Below are 13,752 nucleotides of genomic sequence, written 5' to 3' on the forward strand. Positions count from 1 at the left end.
TATTTTGTAAATTTGGTTTTGTCATGGAAAACCTTGGTTTCTCCATCTATGGTAATTGAGAGTTTTGCTGTGTATAGTAGCCCTACCCTGACATTTGTTCTCTTAGGTTCTTTATGACATCTTCCCAAGATCTTCTGGCTTTCATAGTCTCTGGCAAGAAATCTGGTGTAATTCTGATAGTTCTGCCTTTATATATTATGTGACCTTTTTCCCTTCCTGCTTTTAATATTCTTTCTTCGTTTTGTGCATTTGGTGTTTTGATTATTATGTGACAGGAGGAATTTCTTTTCTGGTCCAAAACCATTTGGAGTTCTGTAGGCTTCATGTATGTTCATGGGCCTCTCTTTCTTTGGATAGATGAAGTTTTCTTCTATAATTTTGTTGAAGATATTTACTGGCCCTTTAAGTTGGAAATCTTCCTTCTCATCTATACCTATTATCCTTATGTTTGGTTCCTCCTTTTGCTGTGGACGTCCTAGATGTTTTGGGTTAGGATCTTTTTGCATTTTGCATTTTCTTTGATTGTTGTGTTTATGTTTTCTATGGTATCTTCTGCTCCTGAGATTCTCCCTCCTATCTCTTGTATTCTGTTGGTGATGCTTGCATCTAAGTTTCATGATCTCTCTTTTCTAGGTATGCTATCTCCAGAGTTGTCTCGCTTTGTGATTTCTTTATTGTTTCTACTTCCATTTTAGATCCTGGATCATTTTGTTCAATTCCTTCACCAGCTTGGATGTGTTTTCCTGTAGTTCTTTAAGGGATTTTTTTATTTCCTCTTTAAGGGTTTCTACCTGTTTTCCTGTGCTCTCTTGTATTTCTTTTAGGGAGTTATTTATGTCCTTAACATCCTCTGTTAGCATCATGAGATATGATTTTAAATCCACATCTTGTTTTTCCAGTGTATTGGGGTATCCAGGACTTGCTGTGGTGGAAGAACTTGGTTCTGATGATGCATAGTAGCCTTGGTTTCTCTTGGTAAGCTTCTTGAACTTGCATTTTGCCACCTGGTTATCTCTGGTGTTAGATGTTCTTGCTGTCTCTGGCTGGAGCTTGTTCCTCCTGTGGGTCTGTAAGGCTGTGCTTACACTCCTGGGAGACCAGATCTCTCCTGGAGGAACTTGTATACACAGTGCTCTGGAACATCCTAAGCTCTAGACACAGATGGTGACCAGAAGGATCCTGTCCCAGCTATTCCACTCTTCTTGTGTCCATTGTACTCCTCATAGCCCAGCTCCTGATGGTTATTGGAAGGAAAGTGGCTATCTTACCTCTGAGCCTGGTAGGGAAAGCACTCCTTGGGAGAACAGGTCTCTCCAGGGGGTAACTGTGCACAGTGGGTTGTGGAACAGCCTCAGCTTGAGGGTGCAGATAGTAGACCGACCATGTTGCTCTCATTATTAACAACAATAATAAAAGGCTCATTACTTAGAACAAACATTTTATTTGCATTATGTTTGTTATTTATGTATGAGCATGCAATGCTCTCATGCATGTAGTGGCCAGAGGGTGTCTTCAGAAGTCAGAAGACAGCTTGTGGTAATCAGTTGTCTCCTTCAAGCATATAGATTCTAAGAGAAAATTCAGGTCATTAGGTTTGCTGCTAAGTGCCCTTATCCACTGAGCCAACCCACTAGATTCTAAAAACATCTATAAAATCTAGCACTATTAACATTGCATACTATATAATCAATGTTTAAAATTTAAGGTAGATAATAGCTTAATAATATACATTCTAACTCATAGCTTGTGGCTAAAAATTGATACACATCACCTAAATAAGCAACTTGCCACTGATATAAAAGTCTATAAAAGTGACAAATGCTGTCCTCTGACTCTTGGGGATTTACCTCTAGAGTACTCTGCAAGCAAGAATAGAAATGAGAAATGAAAAAAAAAATCATATGAGCTAGAGTAACTATTATTTATTATGTATACTATTCTGTTAATGGAAATAGGCAAAGTTTTAACAGTAAGATAATATTCTATTTATTCACAGCAAGTTATGTTTTAATTGACCTGTTAAATTTTATGTAGCCATGAATGGTAGTAAGAGCATGTAACAATATCAGGAAGAAAATACTTATATTAATACAAATAACCAAATGAAAATAAAAAAGCTAGCCACATAATGACTATAAATAAATCTCTCATATGAATATAGGAAAAGGAATGAATGTGGCTGTGGAAAAGTAGCAATAGTGGGAGGATTTGAGTGTGAATCTGAAATATAATCTATAAACAGTAGCAATATATTAAGATTAGGAAGTCTGTAGTCTTCATTTTACTGTCTAGAATACTATTACTTTATTATGCAATTATAATATCAAAAATAAAACATTAAATTATGTGATTTATTAAATCTTTTGTCTATATATTTTTCTCAAAATAACTGCTACAGCTTATTTAAGTCAAGTAATATAGCTTGAGAAAAGAAAGGCATGGCAGGAACACTGAGCTAGCCTTGGGTGTCATAGAGAGTAGTTGTTTGAAAAGAAAACACTCTACCAAGAGTTAGAAAATAAATGGCAGTTTCCAGCAATGTACTTATTGGGAAGTTCAGCCCCAGTGTTCAGCCAACAAGAGTTTTGAACAATTGCATATGCATTTCAAATAATGCTAGTTCATTGTCAACAAATTACATAGTTTCCTGGCCTTTGTTTGTTCCACATGTCTAAACGATGAACTTAGCAATAACTGGATCTGCAGGGCAAGTCTGTAAGTACTGGAGGGTGTTCCTGCTGGAGTATAGTAAAGCTATGCCCACATAGAAACCTTCACATACCATATAAAAGAATGACAAACAGTTGTAGTCAGGCTTCTTTAATATCAACTTCACTATGTTTTGGATATAGTTTTATGTGTATTTATATCTACCTAGCTATAAAATGAATAGCTCTCTAATGCAGTTATCACAAAGCCATTTTTCTTTACTTTGTGTCTAGACCTAGTGTAGTTCATAGATTATTAAATAAATTCCCTCATCTACACAACTCACTGAGAGTATTTAATATTATTATTGAACATTGAATGAAGGTATTCTTTGTCAACACTCCTTTAGCTAAAGAGTTTGAGAAGTAACAAAGATAGAACACATGCATGCGCGCGCACGCGCGCGCGCACACACACACACACACACACACACACACACACACACACACACACTAAGGCTTTAAGTTCTTCATTAAAATGTACCAGTTTTTATTCCTGGTTTGTCTCACAGAAGCAATAGTGGGATCTGGTGGCAGCTGCATTACAAAACTGAGTTCTTTTGCTGTGTGGGCAAGAGCATGTCTTGCCTTCAGCCACAGTGATCTCTTTTTCAGTCATATGAGGTGCCATGCTTGGTAGGGTGACAGACAGAGGCACTTATGACAGTCACTTCACTGCAAAGCTTCTCTGAGTTGTTTCAGCCTTTTATTTTTGTGTTTAATTTCATCTGTGTAATTCTAGGTATCTAACATAATCCTGACTCATGCTAGAGAAACACTTTATCTTTGACCTACCTCCTCAGACCTTATTTCTTCCCTCATCAATGCTGTTTGAATAATATTGTCCACGGTTGGAGAGGATGTAAGAGAGCCACAGCTGACCCACAGTTGATGACTGCATAGCAATATGTTCTAATGAAAGTAGGAAGTGGAAACCATGGTAACATGTCTAGAAATTTAAATAAAAGATGATGTAGTCATCTATCCAAATGCTTTTAAGAAAAACATGAAAACACAGTAATGAGGCATTGTAGAGCAAAAATATTTGAAATTCTGCCAAGTACATGATCAAATTTATGAAAAAGTCATAATGGAAATATTTTTTACAATGGATGTAAGTAAAATATTATGTACAATAATTAAATTGAGTACAACAGAATAGCAAATTTAGGTTTAGCTATTTTAGATAGAGCTATTTTAACTTATTCTTTGTTAAAAATATTTTTATAATAAACAAACAGCAACATGTACCTCAATGATACATGAATTGCAATATTACCTTTTATGACTATGACTATGATTAATCAAGCACACACACACATACACCATATTCGCAGGAAATGCATTCACTTTGAAATGTTTTTGTGAGAATAAATAATCCCTGCCCTTCAAACGTACTTTGATAAAAAAGGGTGGGGCTCTTTATAAAGAACTTTTACACAGAAGGGAACATGGAGATAAAGCAGGCGGTGCTAAAGCTAAGAAACAAAGCCATGTGCAGTGCTGCTCTCACTAAAGCACATGAGAAGACCCATGTCCATTGGCAAAAGTACAAGGTCCTCATCCCACTATGGCATCAACTACAAATCCTTAGGGGCCAAGTTAACCCAAAATTCTGCTTTTTTGCAGTGTTTTCACTTAAATAGTTTTGAGAATTCTCTAACCAATGGTGATAAAATAGAAATGACCCAGAGTCTATGAATCACTTGCTGTGGTTGCATCTGAAACAAATGTAAAGACAAAGATAATTTTTTATTAGGTATTTTAGTAATTTTATTTGTGTTCTATATAATTTCAAATAGTTATATTTGTATATAAAATCTGAATTTTTGTGATTTTTTTAAAAAGTATGTGACTTATAGCTTAAATGTATTCATTTTTTATAAAATGTTTATCTATATATATTAAAAGGAGAAATAAAGAACAAATTTAGAGGTGTTTTCCAACTACCAGTGTTACAGCCAGCATCTCCCATGCTCTTAACTATAGGGACACTGGAAGGCTCTGTTGCCTTCAGGCCAGTCTTCTAATGATGGACTCTGAGAGTCCTGGCCCCAAAGCTCTTAGAGTCATAGTCCATATCCATCGTCTATCAACAGCTTCCCTAACAGCAATGAATGCCCTTGAAGACTTTCTTCCCTGAAAGTAATCCAAGTGACATTAAATACCCATTGCCTCCATAATTGGGGGCTTCTCTTTCTGTTATATATTTGAATTTGAGCATATAAAAGACTCCATGTTTCAGGTTTCATATCTGAATGGAGGAAACAAGAACTTGCAGTAACATTGTTTTTGCTCTATTCATCAACAAATGAAACATTCATATGCTCACACATTTGGACTTTATATAGCTTTTCAAAGTTTTTTACACTAAAACATAATTTGCTTGCAATATTTTAAAAATATGTTATCACCATGGATGTAGTGCTCTCTCTCTCTCTCTCTCTCTCTCTCTCATCCCCCTCCTCTCTCACATACACACTCTCAAACAATATGGCAAAAAGTTTAACCCCTTAATCTTTCATCTACATGTCTTTTGCATGCATACACATCTCTCTGTAACTATTTATATTTCTTAGGATTCTCTAAAGATAACCAAGAACACATGGTTATATGTTAGGGAGAGAAAGAAAGGGTGGAGGAGGAGGAGAGGATAGAGCATTTGACCAAGGACTTCACTCACAGAATTCTAGTGTTTATATACACAAAATTTGCACTATGAACTATGGGATATAAACCCTACAAGACAGGCATTTTGACAGCTTATTAGAAGGATTTCTCCCCTCCCCACTGGATTTTCAGTCTTTTTATGCTAATACCTTGTACTCCTTGGACTAGGTGTTCCATTTATAAAAGATCATCAGCTTGACTCAGGGTTTAAAGGTCAACCCTGTGGGAAGCCACATGTGCCGTTGCAGAGTGGCAGTTGGCTACTGTTGGCCACCATGCATACATAGGCAGTAAAGTTCTTTTGCCAAGATGAGGTTTTGAGAATTAACCAAAATTAACCAATCAGATGAGAGACAAGTTAACCAATCAGATGAGAGAAGTTAACCAATCAGATGAGAGACAAGTTAACCAATCAGATGAGAGAGAAGTTAACCAATCAGATGTAGGCATGGAAATGAGGTCATAAGTATAACCCAAGCACAACCAATCCGGGTGTGAGACATGCCTCTCCTAGACCTGTATAAGCAGCACCAGTTCTGGGCTTGGGGTCTCTTCGCCTCTGCAATCAAGCTCTCCCAATAAATGTGTGCAGAAGGATCCTGTTGCAGTGTTGTTCTTGCTGGTGAGTCGGGCGTGCGCAAGAGTACTCGTTGGACTAGGTGCTCCATTTATAAAAGATCATCAGCTTGACTCAGGGTTTAAAGGTCAACCCCATTAAAAAAAATAATTTTGCAAAAATATCTATACTGACTTTTTAAATTCATAAGTAGGTATTCAGCCAACTATGTACATACAATTTATGCATCAACCCATTCTAGCCCTAATTCAGAATATCATCATCTGTATTCTTCTGTCAAACTCCCTGAACATAGAACCCTCAACTGGATAGGAATTTAGAACCTTCCTTAGCTTCATACTAAAAATGGAGACATTGGTATTAGAGTCAAACCTGATATATCTTCCTAAGTCTACAAAGCCATCCAGTAAGGATTCATCAAGTCTTATCTTCCATCCCTTTGTCACTACATCACAAATAGATGCCTCATTATCCTGTTTCCTTCCACTACTACTGGGTCCCAATCTGTGTGTCTGCCTCTATTTGTTTCTTTCCATGGTTATCAGGAGTTGAACCTGTTATACCTAAACTCAACTGTAATGCTTAATACTCTCTTTGGGTGCTGACTTTTCTGCCAGTTTCATTTCTGAGTGCTTGAGTTGGAAGTACTCTGCAAGGGCAAATTTGTAAGCACATTTTTAGGAGCATGTCATAGAAGTTCAATGAGCCCTTGTTAGATGGATGGATCATACACATGCTCCCATATCTTTGTTGTTATTACTATACTTGGCATGGTAGGAAACAGTTAACTTTGCACACTCTCTGTTTGCAATTTTCCTAAAGCAGTAGTTTTTCATATATACCTGACAGTGTTATGGAAGGGGAGTCTGATGGCCAGGAGTAAGTTAGGTACTGAATGGGTACTTGAAACGTGGAAATCTATCAGTCAATGTATGCTGGAGGCTCCTCTTGATTCCAGAAAATGAAAAGTTTATGAGCGTTCTATCTTAGAATCTTTAAAGACCTTGGGGTATTTCTTTGAATTACGGTTTTAAAAGAGCAGAGCCATTTTAACTCCCTTATTAAGTCAGAAATGTTGCAAACATAACCGTGTAACCTGTAGCCTCCATATTGATTAAAAGATGACTGTAGACCTTATTTGTATCAGCCTAAACTACAGTCTTTTAACTTCTGCCACTTATCCAGAAAACTTTTCCTTGCCACTGGGGATGACAAATATTACTGGGCTTGGAAATGGGGGAATGACATCATAAAATCAAAGAGGTGAATCAAAAGGTTTTATTATAGCATAGAAGTGTAACAACTATTAAACGAAAATAACAGGGCAATTATGAACTCTTAATGAAAATCATGGATAGCTTTTCCTTTCACCTGTGAATAGCAATCTATTTAAGAGACATCTGCTTAATTTTCACACCCATACCACAAAGTAAGATTGTGTTGAGAACAGCTTTGACATGCTTCATTTTATTCTTGCAGTCTTGTGAAAATATTATTAACATCTTCCCACAGTATAATTATGTGAAAATGAAAGATGGTTTCAAGTTTTAGGCTTTTGGTTTTCTTTTAAATGAGTAATTATAGATCTGAAATAAATATCAATGTTCATGCATCCAATTAACAAGAAAGTATGTTGTGAAGACCAGAGAGATCCCTTATGATGGATATATAGGCTGGGGTGAAAGACATATATAAAACAGGAGTCACTTTTTTAGAGACATATAAACAAACATGACCTGAATTATCCAAAGCAAAGAATCACACTTTGGATCAGCATGAAAACTAATGTCTCTGAGCCTCATGGGAAAAAGGAAAGATGATGTTTGTCTCCTTTTGTCTATTTTGTCCCTTGTACTCACTGCACATATTTGTGATATGCCATAAAATTCTAGAAATTTCAGTAGACACTGCAAATGTATATGGATAAAATTTGGTGACTATTTAACACAACTTGAAGTTGGGGAGTCAGGTGGGCAAGTACACAAATAATTTAAACTGGCACTTTAGGTGATGGTAGACCAGATGATTTGTATCAACTGATAGCCTGCAACAACAACAACAACAAAAAATGCCTAGAAATTTTATGAGGCTAGAAAACCAACTCAATGATGTAGTGCTTGCCTTTCAAGTGGGAGACCTTGGGGCTGTTCCTCAGAATTAAAAAAATATATATGTTGAAGTAGTAAAAAGTACTAAAAAGATTCAAGAAAATTTTTTGCAAGACTCTAAAACCAGCATCTGGATTTGTTGTTCCATGAGCCACAGGGATTTCTGGGTAAAAAAAAAAAAACCAACAAAAACTAAATCATAAGATCACAACCTTGAATATTAAATAGAAAATCTTGAAACCATTCAGGATCCCCAGTCAGTCTTATGATTCTTCCATCTGCAATTTTGGGACCACAAGAACAGAGCCTCTCTAGAAAGGCAACTTCTAATAAGCTCATTCATTGAAATGGCCTGCAGGGACAAGAGCTTGCAATTTTTGTCCAAGTACTCAAAAAAGAAAAGCAACCCCCCTAAGGGAAAAAAAATGCAGCATCATTCTAGCCTAAAAGTTGTTATTTTATAAACATTGCTTAAAAGTCATAACAATACAATTTTTGGGATGGCATTCAGTACAAGAGAGCATCTAATGGGCCTAACATGGAAGAGCTTTGGTGGCACCAGGGCTCTCAAGGGGTTTGAAAGTTTTAACAAACTGAGTGGTTGATAGCTGCGCTTATATTCAGCAGGGAAGCCAAATTACAAAAAAACAAACCAAACCAAACCAACCAACCAAACAAACAAACAAAAACACTTCATCTTTTCCAAATAGGAGGCCAGTGTGGGAGAGAGGAAGAGTGAGGCAGATGCATAGAACCACAACTTCCTAAGCAGAAATTTGTGAGCAAAATTATCTTTGGCTAGTATGTAAGAAGACCCAGACTGTAATTGCTAAATGACTGCTGGATCCTTTGTGGAGAATTTTGAGAAATTACTTATGTATCATTCAGTTGAAAAAAAAAAAAGCCCTACATGTTTATGAATTTTACCCCTCAAGACCTAGCTGTTTCTCACACTAAATACTGCAGAAAACTCACTGTGTGCTACTAGCAAGGAAAGCTTGGGAAGCCTTGGCGAAGTACTCAGGGAGTCCTGCTCTTCTTTGTGAGGTCAGTTTCAGGAGAGCCAGGTCAGAAGTGAGCACCTGAAGTTTCACAGACACCCATCTGACCCAGAGGAAGGCAATAACCTACTCTAGATCTCTGTCCATCCTACCCCATGTAGGGTGGATTCCAATAAAGCAATGAAAGCTGAGCACGTTCAAAAACAGAGGGCAAAGGCCAGAAAAGCAGTCAAACCTGCTCTACCTTCTTTTTCCCAACCCCTTATCACTAGACAGAGAGTCCTGACTTCTGGATTCTTTTTCTCCAGCACAGCATAGCACATTTGCTTTCCAACAAAACACTACAGAAAAACTAAAATGAAACGAAGGTGCGGGGGCAAAAACCCCCAATTGTCTGAACTGGAGTCACATTGATTTTCTGAAGATAAAATATAATACACCAAATGGATCTTAGCTATTCTCAGAGACTGATGGGTTTGTGATCTTCCTAGCTCAGTGGCTATCTTTGATTTGGGGGAAAATTATCATCCCTGTTGCTGAAGCTGTGTGTCTTCTCTCTCTCATTATCTATAGATGCTATGATTATGCAGCTTTTGTCTTTTATCATTTACAACTTTTACACAGTTCTTGAACCTTCAGATCTTTTAAGTTTATTACTTTAAGTAATTTTCCAAATTTTACAAGTTTCGATTGTTATATGCTCAAGCTCAGACTCAGAAAGTCTTCAGTCTTCCTTCCTTCTTTCCTTCCTTCCTTCCTTCCTTCCTTCCTTCCTTCCTTCCTTCCTTCCTTCCTTCCTTCCTTCCTTCCTTCCTTTCTCTCTATCTCTATCTCTCTCTCTCTCTCCCTCTCTCTCTCTCTTCCTTTCTTCCTTTTGTTTCTCTCTTTATTTTGCTCTTATCATATTAAATTCCAGCAATACTGTTTATTTCTTAGGACTTTTTAAATCTTTCTGCTTAGACTGAAAGAAAGGCCACCCAGAGACTGCCCTACCTGGGGATTCATCCCATATACAGACACCAAACCCGGACACTATTGTGGATGCCAAGAAGTACTTGCTGACAGGAGCCTGATATAGCTCTCTCCTGAGAGGCTTTTTTCCAGAGCCTGACCAATACAGATGTGGATGCTCGCAGCCAACCACTGGACTAAGCACATGATCCCCAATGGAGGAGTTAGAGAAAAGATTGAAGGAGCTAAAGGGATTTGCAACCCCATAGGAAGAACAACAATATCAACCAACCAGATCCCCTAGAGCTTCCAGGGACTAAACCACCAAACAAAGAGTACACATAGAGCAATCCATGGCTCCAGCTGCATATGTAACAGAGGATGACCTTGTGGGGCATCAGTGGGAGGAGAGACCTTTGGTCCTATGAAGACTTGATGCCCCAGTGTAGGGGAATGCCAAGGTGGGGAGGTGGGAGTGGGTGGGTGGGGGAACACCCTCACAGAAGCAGGGGTGGAGGGATGGGATAGGGGTTTTCTGGAAGGGAAACCGGGAAAGGGATAACATTTAAAATGTAAATAAATAAAATATCCAACAAAAAAAGTTATCTCTGCTTACATTATGAATCCATTCTTCAATGTTAAAGTTTTTGGTATATAAATAAGCTTTTATTTATTTCAATTTTTTTCATATATTTTGATCACATTCTTTTTCCTCCCCTCAGATACTTCCAGATCTTCCCCACCTCTACCCATCCAATTTCATATTCCTTCCCTTGCTTGATCTTTCAAAAAAATGAGGGAAAACAGAAAACAAAACAAAAACAAAAACAAAAACCAAACAAAACAAATAAAAAGTCCAAGGCAATATAAAAACCCTACCAAAAAAAATATGGAGTCCATTTTATGCTGGCCAATTATTTTTAGGCAGGGGGTCTGCCTGGAGTGAAGTTAATATACACAGTGAAACTACATTGGATTAAATTAATCTTCACACTTGAAGTAGGTATCAATTGCAAACAGCTTCTTGGTTAGGGATTAGACTTTATGTCCACTTCCTATTATTAGTGCTGAGATTTTTTTTTTCTGGATTGAACCTGTGAAGGTTTTGTACAATCTGTCAAAGTCACTCTAAATTCATATGTATAGCGATCCTGTTGTGTCAGAAAACAATATCCCCTTGGAATCTACCTCTTGTGGCTCCTATAATCTTTCTGCCCCCTTTTCTACGTAAATACCCAAGCCTTAAGGAAAGGAGTTTGAAGAAGACATCCTATATTTGGACTGAGTGTTCCAATTTCCCTCACTGCCTGCACAATATCCATTTCTGGATGTCTTTGTTAATTACTGTGTATTAAAGGAAGAAGTATCTCTGGTGAGGATCGAGCTATGCTCTAATCTATAGGTATAGCGATATCTCACTAGGACTCATTTTATTGCTATGTGCTTTTAACAGACTATGTAGTAAAGGTTTTTCTCTAGGTTCATGATCTATCTAATCTCAGACTGTTAGTCACTTTAACAATATCATGTATAGATTTCATCTCAGTTGAGTGTGCTTTAAATCCAATCACAAAGTTGTTGGTTACTATTACCATAACATTTGTGCAACTACTGCATGAGTATATCTGACAGACAGGTCTTCATTGTATTTTGCAGGATTTCTGAATGGATTAAATTGATGAATAAACAAAAAAGAAATGAAAAAGGTGAAGTGAATACAAATGCTAAATATAATTAGGTGTCTTTTCAGTTTGTAAAAAATTTCTACCTTTTACTAAATCGGTTTTTTTAATGCAATCTTAATAATTCCATTATTCTCTCCATAAGCATGGCCTGAGTTTTTCCTATTCTATTTTTCTTAGGTCACAGTTTATATAAAAATTTCAGGTCAAGATAATCACTTTTCCTCTGTCCCTTAAATCTCTTTGGTTCTTTTCTCTTCTCCTTGTTCACTTTTCTCTGAACTCAATCTCTTATAGCAATGACCCTTCATGGACTTCTTGGCTATAGGTTCTTGCCAGGTTTGAGTTACTATTCTAACTTCCTTCACTCCTGATTGGGGATGAATATCATAAATACAATTGTTAACTGGAAGATCCTCAGCAGTTTAGGGCACTAGCTGTTCTTTGAGAGAGCTGAGGTTCAATTACCAGCAACCACATAGCGGTTTACAACCATCTTTAATGAGATATGATATACATCCAGACAGAGCATTCATATACCTAAAATAAATGAATAAATAACTCTTTTCTTAAAACTTGATGGTTAAGTTGAATTCATAAAACATTTTAGAAAAAGGAAATTCCAACTATATCACTGCTGACCTAGAATGTTCCTATTTTCCCCCTTTTGTATTTAAAATAAAACATAATACTTTTCTTGTTCTTGTACCTCCTAGGTGTGACAGGAAAACATGGATCATCATGAAACCAAGGCTACCACATCAGCATTTAATTGTCTTAAATCTTACCTTTAAAATGTTTTGAGATTTTGTTAATTTTCTGTGCATAGATGTTTCTCTACATGTATGTATTGCCTAATATGTATGGAATGATCATGAAGGTGAGAGGAAGTCATCAGATACTCTAGGTGTGGAGTTACAGATCATTGTGAGCCTCCATGTGGGTGCTGGGAATTGAATCCAGGCTGTGAGGAAAAACAGCCAGTACTCTTAACCATTGGACCATCTCTCCAGTCCCTTGTATAATGTCTTTAATAAAACTTCAAAGCTGGAATGCCCTGATATGTTCCATCATCTTTTAGGAAAGAAAAAAACATTGGAATTGGAAACACATGGGTCATGAGTGAGGTCAGGTCTGTGCAGTGATTCCTTCTTGCTTTGCTCTCACCTTATACAAAAACCTCAAATATTGAGGATAACACTTATCAGAAGATCTGAATTTCTAAAATTTAATAACTATTCCAAAGTTAAGACTATACCCTCTTCCTGCCCAGATTATAATATCCCCAAAGCCAGGATGATAAATTATTTTTAAATCTATCTATTTCCAGCTTCACCTGAAATACTTCTGAGAACTGTTTTCTGAGCTCATGCTACTAAAATTATGGTCCAGACATCACAATCTGTCAAATATTTGTTACTTTTAGAGTCTACATCTAGACTGTTCTTGAAGTGCAAATAAACTCTATTCAAATTAATTGGAAAATCATACCTTATTAGTAAAACACCGACATTTGATCACAAACCATCCTGTTTTACCATTGTGACAAATCCAGGTTTCTTAGAGAATCAACCTGCAACTCAAGACTTGAAGATGCTTCTGCTGTTCATACCCTCATACCAGCAATGACATAAATGCTCTCAGTTACCAATATTTCCAGAACTTACTTATTTAGCAAAGTATACTATTCATAGCTCTATATAAAACACCAATGTAGAGCATATTGTTCCTTGGTGAATGTATTCATAGTGTGAGAATGAGATTCTCAAAAGAAATTGACTCTGCATGAAGTCCAAGTAATGCAGTCAGTTCTGGGTTACTGTTCTAGAACTACAGGAATTAGCTTGTGGATCATGACCCAGCAGCATCTATACTGCTTGCTCAGCTTGTAGAATAGGAAATTCTTGAAGTTCATCCCATATTTATTAAATAAGAAATTCTGAAATTGCTGAAAAATCCTGGAAATATTATGCATGTCAAAAATTTGAGTCACTTCTCTAAGCATTGAGAGACTACCCACCACATATATCTCTGCTCATATAATTAGTTTCAATT

General features: G+C 36.8%; 1 long non-coding RNA gene across 1 annotated transcript; it reads right to left on the reverse strand.

The window, feature by feature from the left end:
• Positions 1-1,466: 1,466 nt before the first annotated feature.
• Positions 1,467-5,674, reverse strand: LOC110304126 (uncharacterized). The gene is made up of 3 exons (XR_002379018.2): positions 5,528-5,674; positions 3,504-3,657; positions 1,467-1,568 (listed from the first exon to the last, which is right to left on the reverse strand). It is a non-coding gene; the product is annotated as an uncharacterized LOC110304126 (long non-coding RNA).
• Positions 5,675-13,752: the final 8,078 nt, after the last annotated feature.

Source organism: Mus caroli, unplaced genomic scaffold, assembly GCF_978045245.1.
Source record: "Mus caroli unplaced genomic scaffold, Mus_caroli_1 scaffold_13, whole genome shotgun sequence".
Lineage (NCBI taxonomy): Eukaryota > Metazoa > Chordata > Mammalia > Rodentia > Muridae > Mus > Mus caroli.